This window comes from Triticum dicoccoides, chromosome 2A (genome assembly GCF_002162155.2).
Source record: "Triticum dicoccoides isolate Atlit2015 ecotype Zavitan chromosome 2A, WEW_v2.0, whole genome shotgun sequence".
NCBI classification, from domain to species: domain Eukaryota; kingdom Viridiplantae; phylum Streptophyta; class Magnoliopsida; order Poales; family Poaceae; genus Triticum; species Triticum dicoccoides.
Window position 1 is genome coordinate 627,052,568 of NC_041382.1, and position 7,267 is coordinate 627,059,834.

The 7,267-nt window shown below is 50.3% G+C and overlaps 1 pseudogene; it reads left to right on the forward strand.

Moving 5' to 3' along the window:
- Positions 1–376: 376 nt before the first annotated feature.
- On the forward strand, positions 377–3,047 carry LOC119355846 (annotated as a pseudogene).
- Positions 3,048–7,267: the final 4,220 nt, after the last annotated feature.

Genomic DNA, 7,267 nt, shown 5'->3' on the forward strand with positions numbered 1-7,267 from the left:
ATGGGCAAACACTCTGTTGAATTGCTATAATGATACATGAATTCCACTCCTCCGGAAAGGAGAAAGGGAAGCCCAAAAAAAAAAAAAGGAGAAATTGCCATGTGCCTGCACAAACGGCCGAACACCTGACGTGCTCTGCCTCTCTTCCCTGCACCAACCATCTTGCGCACCCCGGCCAAGCGCAGCTGCCACGATGCCGCCACCGAGCGCCTGTACGTAGTCACCACCCGGTCCGTGCGCTCCAGCGGCCACTGGTGCACCCACCAATCCAGAGGTCAACCCGGCCATCCAGCTCCACACTCCACACCAACCCAACCCCCACACCCACCCTGACCCTGCCCAGCTGCGCTCCCTATTTAACCCGTCTTCTCCCTCCGTTCATCTCCAAGAAGAGCCTCGCCTTCTTCTGCAGTTTGAGCTCCTCTTCAGCGCCACCGATCAATCCATCACCACTCCCAGAGTTCATCCAGATACGCACACACCCGCCCGGCTTCTAGCTTACTAGCTTGCTTTAGCACTTCTTTGCATATCTCGATGGAGTGCGAGAACGGGCACGTTGCCGCCAACGGCGATGGCCTGTGCGTGGCACAGCCGGCGCGGGCCGACCCGCTCAACTGGGGGAAGGCGGCGGAGGAGCTGTCCGGTAGCCATTTGGATGCAGTGAAGCGGATGGTCGAGGAGTACCGTAAGCCGGTGGTGACCATGGAGGGCGCCAGCCTGACCATTGCCATGGTCGCCGCGGTGGCTGCCGGCAGCGACACCAGGGTGGAGCTCGACGAGTCCGCCCGCGGCCGCGTCAAGGAGAGCAGCGACTGGGTCATGAACAGCATGATGAACGGCACCGACAGCTACGGTGTCACCACCGGCTTCGGCGCCACCTCTCACCGGAGGACCAAGGAGGGCGGCGCTCTCCAGAGGGAGCTCATTAGGTACGAATTAAACCGCGAACAAGTTATATTTCACATGTTGAATTGTTGATCATCTCTGTCTGTGAGTTATGGAAATCTTATTTTTTCGTGTGTTGCTTGTCTGTTCAGATTTCTTAACGCTGGAGCCTTCGGCACTGGCAACGACGGCCACGTTCTGCCTGCTGCGGCGACGAGGGCAGCCATGCTCGTGCGTGTCAACACCCTGCTTCAGGGATATTCCGGCATCCGCTTCGAGATCCTCGAGACGATCGCCACGCTCCTCAACGCCAACGTGACACCATGCCTACCGCTTAGGGGCACCATCACCGCGGTGACCTCGTCCCGCTTTCCTATATTGCGGGACTGGTAACCGGCCGCCCAAACTCCATGGCCACGGCTCCGGATGGCACCAAGGTTAACGCGGCGGAGGCATTTAAGATTGCTGGCATCCAGCATGGCTTCTTCGAGCTGCAGCCCAAGGAAGGCCTTGCTATGGTGAACGGCACGGCAGTGGGCTCGGGGCTTGCATCCATGGTCCTTTTCGAGGCTAACATCCTTAGTCTTCTCGCCGAGGTCCTGTCAGCTGTCTTTTGTGAGGTTATGAACGGCAAGCCAGAGTACACCGACCACTTGACCCATAAGTTGAAGCACCACCCTGGGCAGATCGAGGCTGCCGCCATCATGGAGCACATACTCGAAGGCAGCTCCTACATGATGCTTGCTAAGAAGCTCGGCGAGCTCGACCCATTGATGAAGCCAAAGCAAGATAGGTATGCACTCCGTACGTCACCGCAGTGGCTTGGTCCTCAGATTGAGGTCATCCGTGCTGCCACCAAGTCGATTGAGCGAGAGATCAACTCCGTCAACGACAACCCACTCATCGACGTCTCCCGTGGCAAGGCTATCCATGGTGGAAACTTCCAGGGCACACCAATCGGTGTGTCTATGGACAATACCAGGCTTGCCATTGCTGCGATTGGCAAGCTTATGTTTGCCCAATTCTCGGAGTTGGTGAACGACTTCTACAACAACGGTCTTCCTTCCAACCTCTCCGGTGGGCGCAACCCAAGCTTGGACTATGGCTTCAAGGGTGCCGAAATTGCCATGGCCTCGTACTGCTCCGAGCTCCAGTTCTTGGGCAACCCTGTGACCAACCATGTCCAGAGCGCAGAGCAGCACAACCAAGATGTCAACTCTCTTGGCCTCATCTCCTCAAGGAAGACTGCCGAGGCCGTTGACATATTGAAGCTCATGTCCTCGACATTCTTGGTCGCGTTGTGCCAGGCTATTGACCTCCGCCACCTTGAGGAGAATGTCAAGAACGCCGTGAAGAGTTGTGTGAAGACTGTGGCTAGGAGGATACTGAGCACCAACAACAATGGTCATCTCCACAATGCGCGCTTCTGTGAGAAGGACTTGCTGCTCACAATCGACCGTGAGGCGGTGTTTGCTTACGCGGATGACCCCTGCAGCGCCAACTATCCACTGATGCAGAAGATGCGTGCAGTTCTTGTGGAGCATGCCTTGGCCAATGGTGAGGCTGAGCGTGATGTGGAGACATCAGTGTTTGCTAAACTTGCCATATTTGAACAGGAGCTCCGTGCAGTGCTTCCAAAGGAGGTCGAGGCTGCCCGAAGTGCCGTGGAGAACGGTACTGCTACACAACAAAACCGTATCGCTGAATGTCGATCATACCCTCTCTACCGGTTCGTGCGCAAGGAGCTTGGAACTGTGTACTTGACCGGGGAGAAGACTAGGTCTCCCGGTGAAGAGGTGGACAAGGTGTTCGTTGCTATGAACCAGGGCAAGCACATTGACGCACTACTTGAGTGTCTCAAGGGGTGGAATGGTGAGCCCCTACCTATCTGCTGAGGATCGAGTACTTGAAGAGAAGATAGTGTGCTTCGAAGTCGAGAAGGCTTCAGATGTTCTTAGCTGATAAGTGATAATACTGTTTTTATTGGATTTCTTTAGAAGTTGATGTTTTGTAATGTTCTTACAGAGCTGCCAGATTGTTGCCAAAAATTGCAATTGCATGCTTTGGTAGTGATAGGTAGCCAGTAGAACCACTGTGATGTAAGTTAAAAGGGTACAATGTGTGATAAATATTCATGATAAATTTACTTGTCCCTTTTTTTAGATCAATGGTCTAGTGGTTCTTGAGACAACTTCAAATAGTGCAAACAATCTATTGTGCTTTCTTAATTGCAAAGGATCTATTGTTGGCTTGTTATATGGTATGTGGAAACGACGCATCGACATAGACCGCAAACGAGAAAGTTAAAATAGTTCCTACATAGTCACTAGTCAGTTGTATGTCTATAATGGCTAGTTCCATCAACACGATGTGATGGCTTCTCTTCTTAGTCTTGTATCGCTATTTACCAATTTGAGTCTACGATGTTCTCCGACTTCACTTGGCGATACAAACATATTTTAGATAACTAAAGATTTTTATTTTTTGTAACTAATGGCGGTTGTAGGATTGAACTAGTCGAGAAGCTTGCGTGGTTTGCCACTGTATCACTTGAACTAGTCGAGTCATCTATCTTCACGTGTCACACTCTCACCAACCCATTGAGGGAACACATGTCTAGTGAGGGTTGGGCGCCTAGCTGGGTTGAAGCTTAGAGTTGGTGAAATTTTTCAGCCGATTTGGATGGCGAACTGATAATAGGCTAGGTGTATAGGCATTATAGTCTGCCCTGTATCGCCGGATGTGACATCTTTTTATGTTTTCTTTCGTTTTGCACTATGATTATGGGCCTCTTGTGACCATAAGACTTTGCTACTTTATTTTTAATAAGATGGCTTCGTGCATCGATTGATGCAAAGGCCGAAGGTTTTGCCTCCTTTTTCAAAAAAAAATATGTATTTTGACCTTGGACATATGCAAGTAATTCTCAGTCAACAAAATGATCTCTGATAATAAGGGGAGTTGTTGGCAATCATTGACAATGTCAAACATCAACGTGCTGGTCAAACAAGTCAAATATAAACAGAGTTGGAAACTATGCATGCTCGTATGCTGAATATTTCTTGAGTTGGCTTTGGCTTTAGGCCCTCGACTGGTGTAAATAGTACCTCAATTAGCCGGAAAGGTTCCCCTCCTTGGAAAGAAACAACATGGACATGTTGAATGGCTTTCGTAACAGAGACGTGTAACTCTAAAGGCAACAAGTTGTATGTGCGTGAAAAAGGCCACTCGGTAAGGGCAGCTTTAAGGGCATGTATAATACATAGCCTCAGAGTGATGCTTTGCATGTCATGTAGGTTTGGATATCAGATAAACATGTTCGGATAAAGAAGCGGGATCCTTTTTAGAAAGCGGATGCTTGAAGACAAAAAGTGTTGTCCGGTGTCAAAAAGTGAAAAGGTTGAAGTGAAATGTAGAGATGCATGTGTACTAGAGTCTTTATTTTTTATCTTTTAATGAGGCCCATTAATGATAGCTTGCATTGGGGAGAAAAAAATGTAGATGCCTTAAACTATTTTTTGTCATGGGGTATCAGTATCCATATGCCATAATTGTATGTGCCCTAACTGATCCCAAAAATAAAAGGGGATCCGGTCGAGTAAACCCTTAGAGCATCTACAACCGGACTGGACAAATCCGCCCCCCTATACATCCGCGGACGCGTCTGGGCACGCCCACAAACGCGTTCGGACGGGCCCTCATATTTCACTCCGGTATCCACATCTCTCAAATGCGGACTCTCAAATCTATACAAATCCATGCAGGTCGATCATACAAGTCATTGTCGCACGTAAATAACAAATGTTGGTACCAAACATAAATATTGTTTACATAAAATTTATTTTAAGTGCACAACTCTCCACAAGATCATTTAGTAGCTGCGCATGCACCTGATGATCTCGAAGATTTTGATGCATCTGCAGAAAGTTCATAACATGAGCTGCATCTTGATCTTCCGGAATTTCAACTTGTTTTCTAGGTGCTTCAAAATCATTGGTTTGGCCTACACCATCACCCTCATCCTCGACAATCATATTATGCAAAAGTACAGAACATGTCTAAGCCGCCACAAAGTTTTCGATTCCCACATCATTGGAGCCCCACGAACAATTCCCCAACGAGCTTGAAGCACACCAAATGCGCTCTCCACATCCTTCCTAGTCGCTTCCTGCATTGTTGCAAAGTGACTCTGATTATTGCCATGCGGTTCGGATGTGGTCTTCACAAACGCCGCCCATTGAGGATAGATGCCATCGGCAAGATAGTATCCCATGTTGTAGTCTCGATTGTTAATGGTGTAGTTGCACAACGGTGATTCCCCATTGCAAAGCATCCTGAATATCGGAGATCGTTGAAGCACATTGATGTGTTGTGAGAACCCAACATTCCATAGAAAGCATGCCAAATTAAGTCATGTGATGCCACCGCTTCTAGTATAATAGTGGCCTCTTTGGTGTGACCTTGATACATTGTCCGCAAACCTTTGGGGCAGTTTTTCTATTGCCAATACATGCAATCAATTGATCTGAGCATTCCTGAAAACCCCATAGCCTATCCAAGAGGCAACAACTTCTCTGTGTCCTGCGCATTTGGTTCTCTGAGATACTCAGGTCCAAACACCTCCACCACAACGCGGGCAAACTTGACAGTAGTCTTCAGGCATATGCTCTCCCCCATCCCGACCATCTCACTAACGGCATCTATAGCGTACCAAGTGCAAGTATCCTCAGAGCAGCCGTGCACTTCTGCTTAGCAGAGAAAGAAAGTTGGCTGCAGCAATCCGTCGTGAGCTTGAAGTAGTCATCATGTGCCTCCACTCCCTCCATAATGCATAAGAACAATGATTTCCGCATGCGGCAATGACGACAAGACCATGGATCATCCGAGAAAGTTGGGTTCAGAGTAAAGTAGTTCTTCTGCAATAGCCGTGCTCCAGACACCCTATCCCGATTGATCACTCTTCTCCCTTTGATTGAGCTCTTGAAGTTGAGAATATGCTCCACCTACCGGTCCATTTCCTCTCGCATGCTCATGAGTATGAGAATGTCCACTTCTTCATCAGAATCCGAGGAATTGAAGAAATAATCTTGAATCATTTGATCAAGCTCTGTCGGTCCATACTCCTCGTCGGACGAAGCATCAGAATCCATCATTTTCCCTAATAAAATCACAAAAAATCCGGTCAGACAATGTGTCGAACACATCAAGTGCAAGGCGAAGCCAGAGAGTTACCGGACGCACCGCGGTGCCGTCCGGGCCGGCGAGGATGGGAGAGAGGACCGCTCTGCTCTGAGCTAGCGGCGCAGAGGCTAGGAACGGCAGCGCACGGCGGCGGACCTGCAAGACAGACGGAGCGGATGAGGAAGAAGAGAGGAGAGAACAAATGGATCTGGCGGTTCTGGGGGTGGATTTGGTGCACTTTGCGGTGGGATCGGGCTGTCGGGTTTGACGTGGCGGGCGCGCCCGGGTGCCCCCATATTCACCCCATATTTGGACTGGATACGAGGGGTGCCGGTCAGCCCAGGCGTTTGAGGACCATTTGAGGCATCCGTCTGAGTCGAAATTTCGTGACCGGGCGGGCCGCCCGGGCATTTGAGAGTATTTTTACTCCAATAAATTTTCGATGGACCTAACCGAACTCCTAAATTTAACGGAGTAAAAATTAAATTTGCATAAGATCAACCTAGTTTAGATTTATAGACAACTGAACTTTGACAAATTGCCTTGACAACCGAAACTAAACAACCCATTTAAACAGAAACTTAAACCTAACTACTAGAGGTCGCCCTTGTAGAGGTCGAGCCAATCTTGCCTCGACATTCCACCATCCATTTGGTCCGGGCCGGTGCCATCGTCGTCAAAGTCGGGGAAGGCACACCGCCACTCTTCTACGTAGAACTCCTCGTCCTTGCTGCCACAGTCGTCATCGCCTTCCTTCTTGTCGTCGGTGATGGCGATCACCTCCCCGTCGACCGCCCGCTCTGCGAAGATCGCTTGTTCCACCTCCACGAGCTCGGGGTACTAGTGGCCGAGGTCTGCCATGTACCGCTCATCGGCGCCCTCTACCATGATGCGCTCCCGCACCTCCCGGTCCTCCCGAACCATCGCCGCATCCACCACCCCCGGCGGTGGCGGGACAAGGTCGGTGGGCGCCGTTCCCCACGGGAAGTTGTGCCGCGCCTCTGCGCCGTGGAACCGCACCTTCCACCAGTCATATTCCAGGGCGGTGAGCTCCGCCGTGTGGAACGATCTGATCCACTTCCGCTTGTGGGTATCGCGGTCGGTGATCTCCGCCACTCACGTCCCACACGCTCGCTCGCGGACGCCGTGGTATTTCCTCTACGACTGCCATAGCGGAGGGAGGTCTCGAAAGTCAGGGATG